Genomic DNA, 20,418 nt, shown 5'->3' on the forward strand with positions numbered 1-20,418 from the left:
TCTGTCTTTCCTCTATTTTTTCTCTCTTTCCCTTTCCCTTCTCTTTTTCTTTTTCTCTTTTTTTCTCTCTTTTTCTTTCTTTCTGTCTTTATTTTCTCTCCTTCTCTCTTTCTCTATCTCTTTTTTTCTGACTCTCTCTTTCTCTACCTTTTTCTTGCTCTCCCTCTTTCTCTCTCTCTCTCTTTTCTTCTCTCTCTCTTTTCTTCTCTCTCTCTTTTCTTCTCTCTCTTTACTTCTCCCTCTCTCTTTACTTCTCCCTCTCTCTTTCCTTCTCTCTTTTTTCTCTTTTCATCTCCCTCTCTCTTTCTTTCTTCCTCCCTCTCTTTCTTTCTCCCTCTCTCCTTCTTTTTCTCTCTCTTTCTTTCTCCCTCTTTTTCTTTTTCTTTCTCTTTTTCTCTTTCTCTTTCTCTCTCTCTCACCCGTAGCTCGTTATTTTTTTAGACACTTCTGTCGTTGTAATCGCTTTATTTCGATTTGTATTTATTAGATATATATATGTTTTTCGGAAATTTTCATTAAAACTAAAGTGGTTGTGTGAATTGCATACGTTCGCTTATACAGTGTATTCACAGAAAACATATCCACCGATGTATCTACGCATCTTAACAACTTTTTTTATTTTTTTATCAACTTTTTTTTATTTGCAGAATTTCAAATTTTACCAAAAAAATAACAATAATCGTAAGAGCTAAAATTTAAATAATAACATCATAGTTCTATATATAGTAAAAGTTCTAAAATTGATTTTTATTGCAAATAAATTTTAAATCTTTTAAAATTGTTAATACATAAAACTTTATTGCAAATTTTTACACATTCTACTAAACTTACATGTGTACTATATTGCACGTTACTTTTTCATGGCCCTGACTATGCACAAGTTAACTGAATATTACCTACCTCAACGTGCTATTTATTACTTCACCTATTAGTAGTCGTATAGCTTTACTGCTTTTTATAACGAGAGTAGACGTAAATCGCCAGTAACCAGTAAAGAACTTAAAAAAAGTAGCAACTGGTGAAAATGCAGTAAAATTACAAATATTTAGTAAAAAAATGTTAACGAAATGGTAGTTTGCAGGTGCTTAAAATCAACGGGGTGTAAAGCAGAAAATCTACGATTTTCCAGAATTTAATTTTTACTTGGTTAAAAAAAATAAAATATTAAAGAAAATCACTGACTTCTTTTTTAACGTAATAAAATACAAAAAGGAGACTAGGTTTCAGAGCAAGTAGTCACATTACAGCCTTTATAACTTTGAATGTGGCCATATATTCAATATATAATTCAATATAGAACCATAACTGAAAAGTCGAGAAGATATTAAACATGACGGCTCCTAATAATGTTTAAAAAACATTAATGAAATTGTGTTTACTAAGAAGAATTAGCAATAGCGATGGTTTTAAAAGAAGGAATAGGATGCGTCTCGGATGAACCGATTTTTACATGAATTTCAGTTATTTACATTTTTAGTTAAACCAACAAATGTACATATAATAATAAGAATCGTATAAGAAAGGGAATCACAGATTTGAAAACACTCCACATTTACTTTTGCGCCTAAAAACACTTACGGAAATGCAAACGATTATTTCACTTACCTTTTATTATGCAAAACTGTTTGTGCCTTATGTTTATTTGTTTTCGTATCTGAAAAGATAAGATAATAAAAAAATATTTATATAATTAGCTATATTTGTTTACTGATTAATTTCTAATTGGTGCATAAGGTATACTGGCAAATATTTGCCTATAAATATTTCGTAATTGTGAATAAATAATAATCTTGAAATTGAGTAATTTAAGGAAATAATCCATCCTTATATATATTAATTACTCATAAATATAAATTAATTAATTAAAAACAGCAACAAATAAATTTTTATAATAATAATAGTAAGAAATATGGGTTTGCAATACTAATTTAATACGTACTATCGCATACATCTACAACTTATGTTCTGTTTTAATGACTAACGATTTTGGACTTTTTTGTGTGTCAATTATTTTTGGATTAAATATGTAACAAAAACTAATTACTTTATACAACAATTTCTTTGACCTTTTCATTTTTTTTTCTATCTTCAGGACTAATGCTCGAAATTTTTTACTCATTTTGCAATAATTGTTTCGAACAGAAATTTTTATTCGTCCTAACAATCACCATCGTCTCTTGAACAATCACCATAAAAAACATGAAAAATGTTTTTAAATGTAATTATTATTAAACCATCTTAACTTTTGTTAATAATTAATAATATTTATAAATAATAATTAACTTGTCAATAAAAATAATAATAAAATTCATTAAAAAACACGTAAATATATTTATTATTATATATCTGAATGCCAATTATAAATAATGTTTTTTAAAAATTACATTAAAATATTATAAGTTCTATGCTTTATCTCAAAACATTCAAGAAAAATTTGTTTCATGAGTTTTAATAGTTCTAACCAAAATATTTTATAATCTAAATTAAGCTAAAACTGAACAAAAAATGCAAGATAAACCAAATTTCCTAAACGTATGTACTGATATGGCATGGCATGGTACTGATAAGTGTAATTAAACAGATGTATCACTAATAAATGGTTAGATCCTATAAGAGTATACAAACATACGCAATTAAGTTTTATATATATTATTATATATTATTGAAATACTATATATTTACTTTACACTCTATTTACTCCATTACTATATATTAACTCTCTATACATATACGCTGTTTTAGCTTTGAAACTGAAACCAAATAGTAGACGGTTTTCTAATTATATAATAACTCACAACATGGAACTATTGGCGTTCCATGCACTTTGTAATGCAAATGTCATATTAAATTTTAGCAAGATATAGTTTTTTTTAATCCTTAAAAATATTCAGAAAGTTCAATTTTCGTTTATTTCTATTAAAGTAAAAATTTTTCATTATTTATCTTTGCATCATCAAATTTTAACAATTGTGATGCTGTTCTTATAATTTAAAAGAAAATACATTTACTGCGAAAGAAATATCTTAAAAGTAATAGAAACAAAAAATATTAGTAAGTACATAACAAGCAAGAAAGTAAAAGTTGTACTTAAAAACTTTAAACTACTGAAGAACAAAATGTCCGCTTAGAAATTTTTTTATTAAACAAATACTTTATGCAATCCATGACGTTTACAATACATATATTCGCAGAGTAAGTACGCTACAAGCGATTAAGACGAAACTTACATATTATAAGTAAAATAAAAAAGGAGCAACTAATAACATCGAATTCTTAAACTAAACACTGAACAAGGCATTCAATAATAATCTTATTAAATCAAGATTTTTTATTATCTATTTTCAATTTCCTTATATACTCGTATGCAATAGTGTAGCATACAAATTTTGTCTTAAACGCATATTGATATATTTCTGTCTACTCTTATCTAACAACTTATAAGAAGACAAAAAAAGTTTCTTGCAGCGCATCTAAACTTTCTTAGTTAAAGAAACTTTAGTAAGCATTGAAAATCGCTGCTTTCACACCCAATTTGTAATATTATTTCATTTTTTTTAAACGTACAACTTTGTTCATCCTCACAAAAGTAGCTTTAAGTCGCGTAGAAATGTTTACTTTTTTATTCTCAGATACACTTGGAAATACAAACGCTGAGTAAGAAACAAAAACTAAAAAACATAAAGATATATTTCAAAACATTTTACGCAGCTGTAGAATATAGAAAAATTTATAAAACCAACAACAATAAAACAAGAAAGTGTTAACAAGTACATGGCCACATTAAGCACAAAGACAAAACTCTTGTCTAAATTTGCAGCAAAAATGCACTTGTGCGTATGAGTAACTTTTGTGCTGCATCTTAAGGACACTCTGCGTATGAGTATCGCACATTATTCACACAAAAATGCAATGCTTTTTTATTATTTTTAATCTTTTTTGCTAGATATGTATTTTTTAAATTTATATTTTTACATAATTTTTTTTTTTAATTAAAATTTTTATTTTTCATCACGATTTTTCTATTTCCGAATGAAAAAAGAGTTATAGAGAAAAAACACACATCCAAAACTTAATTTTCAATCTAGTGAAAGACGTTTGCTGATAGATATTTAGCAATATTCGCAACACCTGTATTGTCAACCAATAAATTATACTTAATTAAAAAATCTTAGTTTTTAATGTAATATACTACGTGTATAATTATTGTCTATTATTCTCATTTGTCTATTATTTGATCTATTATTGTAATTTATTTTTGTTTTACGTCACGAATTCGAAAGCTTAGTTTTCATATTTCATTTGCAAAATATTTTTTCTTAATATTTATCTTGTTTGCGTTTACTTGCATTTATTATTTAAATAAATTAAACGTTTATAGATTAGTAATCAGGCATGCACCGAGACTCGGACATCTAACTAACAATCTTTGCAGCATTTACTACGAGAACAAAAAATACCCTATACCTATTGGCCAATACTTTACAAAAGTGTCCAGAAAAATAAACTAATTAACTCTTGTGTAAGAATATATTTAAATGAGAAGATAATAATAACAGTCCTAGAGTAATAGAGCGGAAGTATAGACAGTTTATATGGAGTCTGCTATACAAAGTCAATTCTAAACTCAAAGCAGAGTGTGCAGTAGAAGGAGGTCGATGTACGAGGACATAGCAAACCCAAATCTATAGTAGGTAGTGGGACGTTTCGTAATAAGGGTCCTACAATAATGAAACAGAAGCAAAGGCAGTCCACGTGGAGTCTGATATACATATTCAAACTCAAACTGAAACCTAAATGTGCATCACAAAGCATACATCACAAAAGGTTTTTGTACGAGTCCATAAGAAAATCAAATCTTTACGAAATGGAACGTCTCATAATAAAAGTCCTAAACTAATGGATAAAAAACATTAGCGCATTACTTGGAGTCTGATATGCAGATTCAATCTTAAACTCAAAGATAAGACAGAAACAAAGTGAAATATTAAGAACTTTAATTTATTAATATAATTGAATAAGTCAATCATTACAGAGAAGTAAAAAACATTGACACTTTTAGAAATGTAGAATGAAAGATTCCCTCATCGTTTTCCTTCGTGCCCTTCGATTATCAGTATACGAGTCCAGTAACTCCAAAGTTTGTAAATAGACCTAAATAATCAGGATTAGATCAGTAGACTTTTTATTATCACATTGATTATAAATTGATTTACTAAATTCAATTTACAGCAGTCATGAAATAAATTTCTTCATTCCGCTCACACATAAAAGAAAGGAGGAATAATTTGTTATTCATCTACACAAAAAAAATAATAAAATAAAATAAGTAAATTAAAAAAAAAAAATTTAATAAAATGTTTACAATACAACAAATTTTTAATCTTAATAAAGAAACGTTAATAAAACAAAATAACCCCAACATATTCCATTTCTAACGCTCCAATAAATTACAATTTTTAGTGTATTTTTTAAATAACAAATTTTAAAATAAATCTTACTTAAATATTCTTTAAGTATTGTAAATACATAAGCTAAGATAGTAAATATTAAATTTTGTAATAACATTTTATAATCCAAAATTAAGTGATAAAATTTCAATAATCCCAAAAAAAAACCTTCAACATACTTAACAACAAAACCCGGTATATGGACAACTGTGTTTTTGTATGGCTTATTGAAAAATTTTATAATATTACAAATTTATAGCATAAATTCAGGCGTCTACAGCACAAATGCAGATTATGAATATGTGAACAAAATTTAGGTAATAAATTTATTATTATTTTGAATATTATGAGTTCGTACAGAAAATGTTTTAAAATATAAGCTACATAAACTTTTATGTTTTCGTATTTGTAAAATTAAAATAGATTAGTGCTATATAATATGTATTAACAATAAAATAGTTTTAACTAAAAAACTGTTAAGTACAGACTATTAATATAAATTAGGAATATTTAATAGTAGAACATGATACAGACAGTGTAAATTTTAGTAAACATTTCTCCATAAGTTTATAATATTTGCTGAAAGTAATAATATAAAATTAAAAAGAAATATATTTATATAATATAAATAAAGGTAATAGAAATCGTAATAAAGTCTTTTAAGCATATATGAGAAAATATAGTCTATGTTCCTTTTAAGAAACGCAAAATTATAGTATATAGGTCACTATTTTTCCAAACAAGTAATAGTAAAAAGCAAAAAACATGTATGTAATATTCAGACAAGTGTATTGTACAGATAAGGCTCAATTAAACCTCTACACTTCCTTTATGCATGCAATTAATACACAACTTAGCTCAATTGTACCAAAAAATACAGAAGTAGAAAGAAATAGCACCAAAAATGGCAGAAAATCAACTAATGCAAACTAACTGTACTAAAATCGTAGCATAAAACTTAGAACACGCTAGTTGGTCATGATCTAATAACTAATTATTTTATTACCTACATCAATTTTAATATTAATATATATAACAGTGTTTAAGGAGTACTAAAAAGGAAGACAATCAGTGATTAGACAGTTTTGAAATTTGTTTAATGCCATAACTACGATAAGTTAACGATAAGTTAACGAATTTAATTTTTAAACTTCTTTTACTAATATAAATAATATGTATTCAATATAATTTGAAATAAGTCCAAAAGTTATCAGCATACAATAATTAAATAAAATAATTTTAAATAAACTTATTATACACAATATTTACACAATTCAATATCGAAGAACAGAAACAAGGGTCTTTTTACACACAATTTAACTGGAAATGCTTCAATAGTTTTTGTTTAAAACAAACAAATGTAAAATACCTAACAATCGAATATATTTAATAAAATCTTTTCCAGAACACAGGTTATTAGCATGTGTGGATGAAACCAATTTTTATTTCAGTCCCAACTTTCACCCACAAATAAATATATGCATTCGTATAGAAAAAGGTATGGCTTTTGTATAACCAATGCCTAAGGAAACCACAAAATAACCAATACTTTCCTGTTCGGATAAACAAGTAAATACCGGAGCAAGGAAATAACCGAGTTTAACGACCTGAAACATACCTACATACAGAATTATATTAGAGTTGGGAATAAGAAATCAACAAACACCCTACAAACTTTAATAACGAAAAGAAACTAGCGAAAGAGACCAAAGGAGAAGATAGAAGAATGCAAAAATAAAATTTCGATTTGAGAACAAAAAATTTCTAATAAATTAGCACATAAGAAGACAGTTGTCCATATACCGGACATTTTTATGAGAAAAATAAATATAACAATTTAAAAATTATGGACTGTAAAAAGCAGATAAAGAGATTAAGATCAAAACCCAGGTGGAAAGAAAAGAATGAAGTTGAAAGAAAAGAAAAGAGTAAAGGCCATTTAAAGAACAAATATAAAAAAAGTGGAAAGAAATTAAATAACTCATAAATAAACCAAATAAAGATATAGAGAAACGAAAGGGGGAGAACCAAAATATGGAGAATGTAATCAGTTAAAGAAGGAAAATTGAAGAATTGTGGAGAGACTTTAAAAGAGAAAAGAATAAAAGAAGAAAATAAAGTTAAAGAAAAGAAATGAAACTGGAAGAAATGAAAATGAAAGAAATGAAAATGAAAGAAATGAAAATGAAAGAAAAAAACAAAAGAAAAGCAAAAAAATTAAATGAAATGTAAAAAGAAAAGAAAAGGAAATAAACGAAAAAATAAGAAAAGAATAAAATAATAAAAAAAAACAAAATAAAAGAAAAAAAGACAAAAGAAAATAAAACAAAAGAGGAAAAAATAAAAGAGGAAAAAAGAAAAGCGGAAATAAAACAAAAGAGGAAAGAAAAGAGGAAAAAATTTGAGCATTGAAAGTTTGTGCAGCCTTGGCTTCTTGTGGATAAACACGATTAGTCATCGCTTCTAATTTGCAGGCACGAGTTCTAAGCCTGGCACTTGCAGTCCAAACAAATTATATACGAACTATAAACTAATTAAATAAAAATTCGATTATTCCGAAGACCACTGATGAAGAGTACTTGACAATACTCGAAACAGCGTTGTATGGTCAGCCAAATTTCAATAAAATTAAAATAAATTTTTGTGTTTGTCCTTTATTTCTTTCTTTACTATTCAAAACCCCTCTAAATAAATAATATATTAAGGACAAAATTGAAATACTACAAAAGCAGTTAAAATTTAAAGAATAATATCACATAATATAGAGACATGCAGGAGTGCGGTGAGAGTTGAAGAGAAACAAAATATTTAGAATTAAAACCCAATCTTTGAACTTAAACGCCTCAGAGAGTATTAAAAAGTATTAAAAACTAAGAGTCAATGTGGTTTTTAAATCTTTAAGTTTCGTAACACAAAAGATACTTAGAATCGCCGGTATAACCTAACCTACCCAAGATTATACACGATACTATTAATATTCTTAAATATATATTATATACTTATATACTTAGACCAAAATTTGTGCCATAGTAATACCAATAAATTAATGACAATATATATTACTAAACTAATTTTATTTCATGAAAAAACTTCAAAAAGATATATAATGACGACGTAGATATAATATTGTATCCATACATAATTACTTTAATTTGAATATTTTGTATATTACTTCTATTTATGTTTCTGTTCCAATTTATTGTTACTTTAAGTTAATAAAAACGTATGTATCTTGAAAATCTAATATACTAATATACACTATAGTTTTTTATATACTTTCTGTTGCACGACAACCTTTCAGAGAGGACATAAACACAAGTGACACATATTCACGCACAACTGTGGCGTATGTTAAATCCGTTACAGGCTGTTGTTGTTACTGCTGGTGTCACCCCAGCATATCAAAACCAGAAAAACAAACTTTTCCAACAAAAAACTGACCAATGAGTAAACTCCAATTTTTAGCTCTAACAGCAATGCAGAACAGCAACGCCGATCGCCGTCAGTTGCTGCAAATTGCATGTCGTCCACTCACTCACATGTAATTAATGATTTCTGCATGTTAAGCAAAGTGTGCATGCAGCATACAAACCAGCGTGCTGTTGCAAGTAAAACATTAGCAACAGCGGCAACGGTACCCATACCACCCATAGCACCCAGACCACCGCATGGGGTATCCACAGTATTAGTTAAAAGAAAGGACTTTGTGCAAAACCCTAGCAACTTGCAATAGCACAAAATTGCGTTCAACAAAATTTCATAGGCTGCGAGGACTCGTCGAGCAAATTTACCAAGTCTCTTATTTTGCTTGGATATTGCAACTTTCACAGCGAGCATGGATGAAGTTTGAGTTGACGGAGGCTTTAAATAATGTGACGTTATTTAAGTTAATTTTTCGGAAACGAATGGGAAAAATGCGACTTTTAATAGCGGAGGTGGGCACTGTTTATGGGGGAAGAATGTTGCACTCTTTTCGCCACTTAAATGAGATTTTTGCGGTTTATGTCACAATTAAGTGCTGTCAATTTGTTTGTCAATATATGTGAGAAATTAAACACTGACAGGTTGACAGACACGGTCCAAGTAACAAAATTTTACATAGGCAAGACAACTTGCCTATGAAAAAATCAGGCAGGCAGCATAGTTTTTATTGCAGCAGTGGTCTATCGCAAAAAAATAAAGGAATTGGGTGCACTACAATGTGACCCTAATTAAAAGTAGTGGAAAACGGAATTCCTTCAAAAGAAAATACGAAAAAGGATATGAAGTGTATTTCAAAAAGAAGTAAGTAAGGGATAACGGATTTTAATTGGAAGTGCAGTGAACTTTTACAGACTAATAAAAAATCATTCGATTTAATAAAATTTAATTTAAAATGCTTTTCTCAATTATACAGAGAGTCAAACAAATAAAGAAATAGTAGTATGATAAAACCTAATATATTTATAAATGCAATTATAAATAACTGAAGATAATAACCGCGAATTGAAAAATCAAATTTATTAATTAATCACTTCTTGCATATATATTTTTTTCCTTTATATATATATACCTGAGATTAATAAACAAACTTCATAAAATTTTCTAAGAAGTCCAGCAGTGTATATTTTTGACAAGTAGTATCTTTCAGCTGTTTACTGTCAAATTTTATAAAGAGTTCAATATATAGCTTAATTTGTTCAGGTGATTAAGTCTTACAATCTTCAAAGAGGAAAATGTGAATTTTGTATAGTACTCAAATGTCTAAATTTGAAGGGTTCAATTGCAAAAGAAATCAAAAACCAAGTTGATTAGTACATCCTAAGTAGTTTTTGCAACTGTGTACAATTGAGTGAACGAGTTTAAGAGTGATCATTAATCCACTTTTCATGCACCTCATTTAAAACTACAACTAAAGATTATCACCACTAGATATTGTCAATAATGTTAACGATTATTTTCTGAGTAACCGACGAGGACAGTGCGTAAAGTTGATTTGATGCTTCAGCCAATTTGAAGCCAACGTGAAGTCTACAGAAGACTTCAGTTACATCGGTTGCAGTTACTGCCATCGGTAAATAGTGAGTAAAAAATAAATAGACTGCCTTGCAGGTCTCAAGCTCTAATGAAATATAATTAAGACACACTATTTTCGTTGTTGATTGAAAATAGACTTTTCGAGAGACGCGATTTTATAAACATGTAATAGTTTAGAGGCAAAAGTTTTATGGATTTAAAAAACAGTCCCTTGTGCTATGAACGATCAAAAATAGGAGGGATATGTCGGTGTCGGTGTTCAGCAGTATTTTTTCCTTAAAAGTGGTATTTGTTTTTTTCTAAACAAATTTGGACAATGGTAGAATATTTTCTTCTAAATCCAAACTGGTAATTCGGTGTTTGGGTAAATGAATAAATAATGACCTAAAAATATTGGAAAATCGCATCGAATTTGTTTAATAGAAATATTGTGAAATAAGATTGAATCAATAAAACCAATGTACTTTGCTATTACTTTCAATAACTTATTGACTTGTGCATGTATTTGATGTTAAAATATATGGCAATATTTTCAGGCATATATGATACTTTTAGATTAAAATATGCTCTCGAAAAATGTGCTAATCATCAATATTTTCCAAACTAATTGGCTTCTATACTTCTACCATAGAGTCTGTATATAATACCCAATATTGTACTGGATTGCATCCCATATACTTGTGAGTTCATCTTGTGAGTAAATCTTAGTGATAATTAATCTGAAAACTAAAATTTATTGACCTTTTCGTTTTTCAATTGGATTACTAAAATATTTTTTTAATTGGAATTTTTTTTTTGTTATTTGTGATATTCAAGACATCATTTCCGAGCAAAAAAAGCTACTCATAGTTTTATAGAATTTCTATATTTTTGTATTATGTATTAACCCTTTAGGTTAACTTGCCACAGACAATGCTGTGCTACCACTTGCAGAAGACAACACTCGAAGCATCAATCCACAGCAAAATCATCATCTGCAGCAGCAGCGGCAGCGATGCCAATTGCAATGGCAACAGCGCCTTCCAATGCTTGTGGTGAAAAATAAATCGAGAGCAACACGTCAAGTGGTTCGTCTATGGCTCGAGTGTTTTTAGCTTAAGAGTATTTCTGCTTTTTTATGTTTCCTCTCTGCTACTTCCTATTTTTTTTTCTTACATACATTCTGCTACATCAAAGGGTAAAAATTATTTTTAAAGAAGCAAATAATAAAACGGAGTATGGAAAAATGTTGAACGGCAAGCAAAAAAATATTTAAAAAGCGTATCATTGAAGATGAGAGAAGAAAGTAAAGCAGGTCATATGGAAATTTCAATGAAAGTAAATTCAACTTGTAAATTTGTTGCTTTTGTATTTGTTTACTTTACCAATCGTAAATGCATACTAAAGCCATTCACATAAAAACAACAACAATACGAACACACAAAAACAAAACAAAAAAACTACTACACAATAATAATAATAAAAAATAAAAATTGTTTTCATATGTGGTTGTGTTGCTCCGCTTGAGTTGGTTTTATATCCAAAGGATATTAAAGCATATTTCTTTATATCGCTTTTTTTCCGTTTGTTTTTTCTTTTTTTGTGCTTTTTATTAAATTGTATTTTACAATAAAAGTGATACATTTTGGAATGCAATTCTTTGGCATTTTATCCAAGTGAAAAGTAATAATAAAATTTATGCTCTTCGTATGCGCTTTCGTATAAATGCGATTGTCATATAAACACACTAACACGTACGTAAAAAAATAACACACACACAGGAAAGTGATGTCAAGTGCTCTGGGCAAAAATGGTACCCCACTTGTTGTTCTTAGTAGGCACGACAACGTAATGGAAAATTTTATATTTTATTATTTGCTTTTTATTTTTATTTTTATTGTGAATCGGTTTTTACCCTAACTTTTTAAAAAAACTACATAATTGTTTCATAATATAATTTAATTTATATTTTTTTGTTATGAAATTGATAAAAAAAAATTTATTTTAATTTTAATGGAATTTAATGGAATAAATGTGACGCAATTCCATTATTATTACTACTATGTTGGTGGAATTTGTACCAGCATTTAATGCAACCCACCAAGTATTTAGAGCAAATACTAAGATTATTTCTTAAAGTCCAACTTCCTAAACCCGCATTAAAGAGTTTTTTTCTTCTAACTTTCTTCATAACATAAATTGCAGTATTGAACCTACATTACAGACATTTATTCCTTCAACCAATATGGGATGGGATGCCCACCTAAGTTCTTCTTTCGCTATTCATTAGTGATGGATAAAAACTCGGAGCACGTGTTTTGAAGTAATATTTTTTCCCCATTAAACACACAAATTGCATTGAAGAAAATTTCCAGTTTTTTAAAGTGATAGTTACGTACAGTATCCTGGCAGAATTACTGTAATGATTCATAAATTATATTTACTCATTAAGTACTTCTTTCGTTTTACATTAGTGTAGAGCAAATATCCAGTACATGTTTTAAGGTATCATTTTCTTCACTATAAATCTTCACTATAAACACTTTACTAGAGAAAGTACCCAGTTTTTTTAAAGTCATAATTACGTACAGTGTCCTTTAAGTATTACTAAATGATAAATTATTATCACTCAGTTGTAAGAAATCCCTTAAATGTTGTAGGATGAAAGTCCCAATAAATTATTTCAATTGATAGCTGGATATTCACCTGATATCGCTGGGAAATTATGCCGCTATAGTTTTTTTTATATAGCCGTTTCTTTTTGAATTTCATTAAAATCTATAAGAAACTACTCAATATCTTTTTACTTTATATTTTAAAAATATTCAATATGATTCAACTAAGTAGTGAAATCATACATTGATTGTAGGACTATATATAGGTTGCCATTCTTAATTCTTTATAAAAACGCAAGTAAAGATACAAAATTAATATTTCCAATGTATTTGAAACTTGATTGTTCGATCGCTGTTTCAACTACAAAAACCTATCGTCAATCATTTGTATACTGTGAAACAAATAATACATGTGTAAAAATAAAAAGGGAATAAAACCGTCACAAAAGTTGTAATTAATATTAAGAATGATTCAATGTATTAGTGATTATGTCGAACTTGGACATTTTAAAATCCTTACCAATTAACGGTGGTGATGGTAAAAGAGAAATCGTGTATATTATCGAAGATTATCGAGATATGGTAGTTGGTTTGCCACATCCAACGGTTAATAACAAGTAACACAAAATTAAGAATCTGGAGTTTACAAATCATCATTTTAGTTTTAAAGAGTTTATCAAGAGTAAAATACATTAATTAAATCAGTTTAAAACATTATAACTGATACAATATTTTATGCCTAAAATTCTTCTCTACATCACAATCTCTGAAGTAGCGCAATTTCGTCCGTACTTTCCACACACTTTTACAGCCCCCACCTTTATAAAATGCATTATAACTGTTGGCGGGAACTAAGTATACAAGTACAACATGTAAAAAAGTCAATAATCTTCGGAATGGAATTTCAAAATCGACACGTAATCCAAAAAAATCCGGGAAAATTGCTTGAAAATCCAAGTAATTCTGACAGATTTCAACTTTTAACATGGTGTGATGTTCTTTGTAATGCTCTCACAGAAGCAAACGGTAAATATACAGAGGTCATGAAGAGTTTGCACCAGCATACCTGCAGAGAACGACCAGATTTGTGAAAGACCAATTCATGGATTTTAAACTACAACAATACATCATCGCACAAAGTTTTTGACAATTTCTTCAAAAGATATTGGGCGATAATATTCGCTGATAACAACTAGATTTGTGAAAAACTGATGCATGCATTTTGAAATGTACAAAGAATGTATGAAGGCATTTAACCTTATCTTCAAAAAGTTAATAATTTTTTTATGTTTTATTCAAAAAGCCAGGATACTTTTCGTGCAGAATATATACTAAACTCATATTAATTACAAAAAAAACTTTTCACTTCACTTTAGCAAGCAGTTAGTGTAATCTTTCGTAAAAATAAATACATTTAAATTAACAAAATTTAAAGTGCACTAGAAAAGCAGAGTAATAAAATAAATAAGTGCTCGCTTAAAGTACTAAAAAATTACTAAAAAAAATTATTGTTAAACACTCATGTTAACATTTTTTAAGTTAAAAGTACATTATTAATTTAAAACAAATTGTCAACCTTAAATTTGTTAGGGAGTTGAAAACTAACCCAGCCAAATTTTCTTGACAAACTGCCAATAAAGTATAAACTCTTGCAATAAATCACAAGACGATTTAACTCGACTATTGCTTTCTATAAACGACAACTGCCAGAAACAAATCTACAATCTATTCGCATAGGTATTTTTCTCAGCACATCTACGTAAGCTGTTTTATGGTGACTATTTTTACTTGAGTTCATTTCGATTTATTGCGTTACGACGATATCGTTTTCATTTGTATTGAAAGGAAAGATAAATTATGCTCACAGCACTTTTTTCTTCGACTGCATTCAACTAAAAAAATTGAAACGAAAACTTATGCTACAGTCAGCAGAAGCAGAAACAGAAGCAAAGGCAGTACCTTAGGCAGCACTTTTTTGCTTGAATTTACAAAAAAGTGCTTCGCTGCTATTGCTAGAGTTACTGTTGCAGCGGTGAAAGTATGAGAAATAGTAGAAAAATAGTAGAATAAAAGTTGAAAAATTAAAAGTGCTTTAATATCTCACTAAAGAAAATCTAAATACTAAAACTAATTTACGTTGGCATTATTTTGGCCATGAACTCAAAAACAATTCAATTTAATGCAACAATTTTGTGACACATAAAAATGCTCTCAAAATGCAACCTGCATTCTCATTCGTACTGAAAGGTGAATGAGTTTGTCGAGTGCGTCTAAGACCCAAGAGGCATATCGACTTATGACTGCTTTACGGCTGCATGCCTGGGGTGCTAATGAATTCAGTAGCACATTTCCTCATAGCTTAGAAATCTTTTAATATGTTGCACGCACAGCAACTTTGCAATTATTTGCATGAGTGACATAATGGAATTAAAAAATATAAAAAATTTTTTAAATTCATAAAATTGCATGCAGCACTAGTTTTTAGTAAAATGAAATACTTTTACGCCACAGCTAGAATAAAAGCTAAAAAGATCTCCTTTATGTTAAGAGTTTAATAGGAAAATGCCGATGTGCTGGCATGACTGCATGCATGATAAATATGTATGTATGTAAGCATAATTCTACAGCAATTGACAATTTCTGTCGACAACTTATTAGAATTTTATTTTATATGCCTTATACATAAATATTTAAATGCACTTCCTACTCTTATTATAGGTTATTGCATAAACATAAAAGATAATATAAGAAAATTGATAATAATAATACAGAAGAAGTAATAATAAATAGAAATGGAAATCATGGACATTACTTAAATAATAATTGAATCAGGTATGTCTAATTTCTGCCGCTTCATTGAAATCACAATTACAACTACCAAATATACTTATATTATATTCAGCTTATCGGCAGAATATAGTTTGACGAAAAAATTGGAATCTTAGCATTTTCTGTTCTGTTCTGTTCTAGCGTCAAATTGAACGAAGATATATAGGCTACTGGTAGAAATGTGCAGCGCTTAAACGCCAAGCTGGTGGCTAACGACTATACTTTCAAGTCTATCAAGGATTTCAACTATCTTGGATGAAGGTGACAGGCAACAACGATCTGATGTAGAATTATCATTGCTAATAGTAGACAATTTAAATGTAAACCTCCTTCTTTCAACAGACAAAAATCACTCTATACAGGTAGGTCGTTCATCCTACTTTTGATTCTGTATGCCAAAAAAGCATGTCGAATGTGTTTTGTACTTAAATGTTTTTAATAATTGTTATTATTGTGGGTCAAAAATATATATATTTTTTTTGTTTGTTGAAAAATTTTCAGTCACAAATTCTATTGTACACAACTACATATATCAACTTATAATATGTAACTACTAATCTCTTAACTGATAACATGTATTTTTTGTAATCTGCAGAATGTAAAATTAGTTATTAACGATTAGCAGGCAATTTTATTCTTTTTTTTTTTTGACAAAAAATATTATGTTTTATTATTTATATTTAAATGACCAATTAGCCCGCCCATATTGGAATGGGCTAATGACCAATTAGCCCATTCCAATTCTAATAATGTAACATAAAGTAAAAATATATATGAGTTATTATTACAGACTAAAAAATAGACCTTGGCAAGATATTAGAAATCAAAAAAAATTATTATATTACTATAAAATTATAAAATTAATATAAACTTAAATAAATACTAATTTAATTAAATAATAATAATTTAGAAATTAAGTAAATAAAAATTAAGTAAATAAAAATTAAGTAAATAAAAATTAAGTAAATAATAATATAGTAAATAATAATTAATTAATTATTAAATTATAAATAGTTAAAATTAAATTATTTTTAAAAATATTGTTTTATTGTCACCGATATTTCGAACATAGTCTATAGTCCATAGTCATAGTCTACAGTCTATAGTCTATATATACAATGTTTATAACACAGAAATAATTCAATACAATTAAAAAATGAACCAATTAGCACGTTTGAAAAATAAAAATTGTAATTAAAATTTTAGTTGTCAAAACAATTAAATAAAAAAAATAATTATAATTAATTATATAATTAAATTATAATAATATTAATATATTAAGTAAATAATAATTAATTAAAATTGTAATTTTATAAAAGTAGCCTTATAATTTAAACAGTAATTAAAAATTAGACTAAAATTAAACTAAAATTAAATTAAAGTTAAAAATTAAGTTAAAATTAAAAATTAAATTCAAATTAATATACAAAATAATTTTAAAATTGAAACGAAAAATAAATTTTAATTGTCTTAAGATATAAGCATACTCAATAATTATACGCACATTTAAACAATTTAAAAAAGAATCAAAGTTCTTGATTGTTTCAATCAAATTTCTTCTCCCCTATGACTCATCTGTCTATCGACCAACCTTTCTGCCTTATCAATACTTAAACCACTTGATTGACGGATCAATAGCACCGCACTTGTTGCCACACAAATAGAAACTTTTGAAATATTTTTTATAATCGCAATCTCATGTTTATATTTTTATATAATTTGATTTTTTGTTTTTATTTTCATATTCATTTGTATATACATTTATATAGTATATTTATATATTTGTTACTTTTGCTTTTGATTTTGATTTTTCTGTTGGTTAAGTTTATTTTGAGTGCTTTTGACATTGAGTGTTTTTGTATTTTTTGCTGATAAAATTCACATGTGAATGCGTTGCTAAATGTAAGAAGATTTTGTTTAAATTTAAATTGCTTTTATTATTATTTATTGTGTGATTAAAAACTTAATTGAGTATAAGATTTTATAACAAACAAAAAAAAAAAAATTGTAAAAATCTCCGCATTCAACATTTTACTAACCTTGAATGTAGTTATTAAACTACGTTGAAGGGTTTCTACGGTGCTGTATCTAATTTGAGTAAACATAAAAATGAGTAGATTCATTATTATTATTAAATATTTCCGTGACGGAAGTGTAGTACATACTTAAGTTTGTCTATAATAATTCAAATTCTATATTTAAATTTTATAATGATCACTGTACTTCAATTTCAGTAAATATTGCTCAAGTTGTTCATTATAAAAATACTAAAGTATTAGTATAGCACGTGTGCATTAGTTTATATACATACATGGGAAAGTATATATTACCATAAATTAAAAATGATAACGACATCTTCAGAATAGAAATATTTTGTTTTGTGAACTTAACTTCTATGAAACTTAACGAAAAGTTTATACAAAAAGTTCATTACGTAAAAAATTTTTTTAAGATTCTGGAGTGGACTTTAAGTTCAGATGCAGAAGGCTGCTAAACCACATTATGACAGACTGAGTTAACACTTAAACATCATTAGTCCGGCGTTACTTTGCGATGTTACACAGAGACACTTAAGTCACTTCAAACCAAAGGACCTTTCAAGGCGTTTCAACCAGCAAGGAGATGACTAGCTCAGATCTATATGCTCACTTTATATTAGTAATATTTTTTGTAATATTGATCCCTTGTTAGTCAATAGTTGTTGTTAATTTATACTTTATACTTTCTTTAAATACAGTAAAAAAAAAATTAAAAAAAGAGATGCTTTATTTATATTTATTTATATTTTTATATAACCATCATACAATACTAACAGTGTTCTATAATGATTCATAAGAGTAATTTCATTTCTACAGCCTATGACGATTCTAAAATAATGTGTAAATTTATTTCAACATCGACGAAATAGCCATAATGCATTAATTTATTACTGTTTCGATTTAATTGTGTTGATATAGGTATGTTATAACCTTATATTCTGCAGAGTTTTTGCACTATTACATATTAAGCTAATAAAATTAATATTACTACAAGAATAAAACAGCAGATTGCTCTCTTTACTTTACAATACATTTTTAAATAATTCTATAAGTGTAGTATGTTTCTATACACATCGATGACAATACGTGCACATAAGAACGATATAACAATTATCATCAGATATAAGTAAGTACTTTCAAATATAAATCTCTAAAAAAATACAACAAAATAAAAACAAATACAGATAACCTTAAAGCAATTCAATTAATTGGTTCCCTGTTATTAAAAATGGTGTTATTCTAGTCTACAAAAAGCGGGACACATATTGATTGTCTTGCCTAGATCAACAGCAATTACTTAGCATATTAAGTAATTGGGATGTATTTTAACGTTTTAAAGAAAAAAGGCTTCTAGTTGTCGAGAAGAAATTTCATCTACCATTATGATGATAACTACTAATTTCGGTATTTTAGTATGAAAATACCGAACATATAAAAATCGAATTTATATTCTATTAATATAACAATATATTAAAAGATATAAAATAAATTGTATTTCAGCTAAATCGAAAACTGTCAAAAGCCTAAAGTAATTATATTTATGTAGAAATTTTGCATAAAAAGTATTTAAAAATACAATTTATTGGATACGAAATTGTACCTGATGTTTTTAATAATAAAATGAAATTTAGGTTGTAAAGCTTAGCACTCTAATTAATTATAAACAGATTAACAAATAACTGAGTCATTTCCATAAAAATAGTTGTCTGAATCACTTTTTTAAATATAGCCATATCGAAAGCTTAACCGAAACAAATAAAAATACAATACACAGATCGAATAAATACTTTTATAAATAATATGTAAAATATTATCATCAAAATTCAACAGATTTTTCATTATTAAAAATGTTATATGTCAAAGCACATATCAGTACTTCAAAAACAAATCAAGTATTGTACATCTTTAACCTCATATCCCTGAATCGGATTCTCTAATTTAGCTTATCAGAAATTAATATATCTTAAAAACGTCAAAACCAAATTTCTTTGAAATACCTTAACAAATAGATAGACAGTATTTTAGTAACTTGACATGTTATTTATGTATCTCTGTATAGAGTCTCTGAGGTCTTCTTTAAGAATTGTAAATTATCGTGATATTCTTTGTAGTATTTTTACACTATATGTATAAAGGATGTAAATAAAGAAATATAGAAAATTAATGACGAGCAAAATATATTCAAAAATATATACTTTTACAGTAAAACATAAAAGTGAAAAAAAAAGTAATTTGCCAATTACCCAAAATTTCCAAATCGCTTTTTGTTTTATCGCGTGAAATAATTGAAAAAAAAAATTTTCTTTACTGCAAAAAATTTATCAATCAATATAATTCCTTTTTTAATTCTTTTATTATTTTGTTGAGTAAAATTGGGACATATAAGTCATGCTAATTATTTGTTATTTATTTAAATGTGTAGTTGTTAATTATATTTTGACTAACAGGTAAACACACACAAAATATTGTTCTTAACTGAATTCAAATTATTAT

At 27.3% G+C, this 20,418-nt stretch overlaps 1 protein-coding gene across 1 annotated transcript in view; it reads right to left on the reverse strand.

Annotated features, from left to right (window-relative positions):
- LOC119675721 (furin-like protease 1) overlaps positions 1–20,418 on the reverse strand; it is a 173,547-nt gene that overhangs the window by 95,854 nt on the left and 57,275 nt on the right. The window contains exon 4 of the mRNA XM_038086928.1: positions 1,606–1,654. The gene's annotated coding sequence lies outside the window, so the exon portion shown is untranslated. The remainder of the gene's footprint in view (positions 1–1,605; positions 1,655–20,418) is intronic.

This window comes from Teleopsis dalmanni, chromosome 2, assembly GCF_002237135.1.
Source record: "Teleopsis dalmanni isolate 2A chromosome 2, ASM223713v2, whole genome shotgun sequence".
Taxonomy (NCBI): domain Eukaryota; kingdom Metazoa; phylum Arthropoda; class Insecta; order Diptera; family Diopsidae; genus Teleopsis; species Teleopsis dalmanni.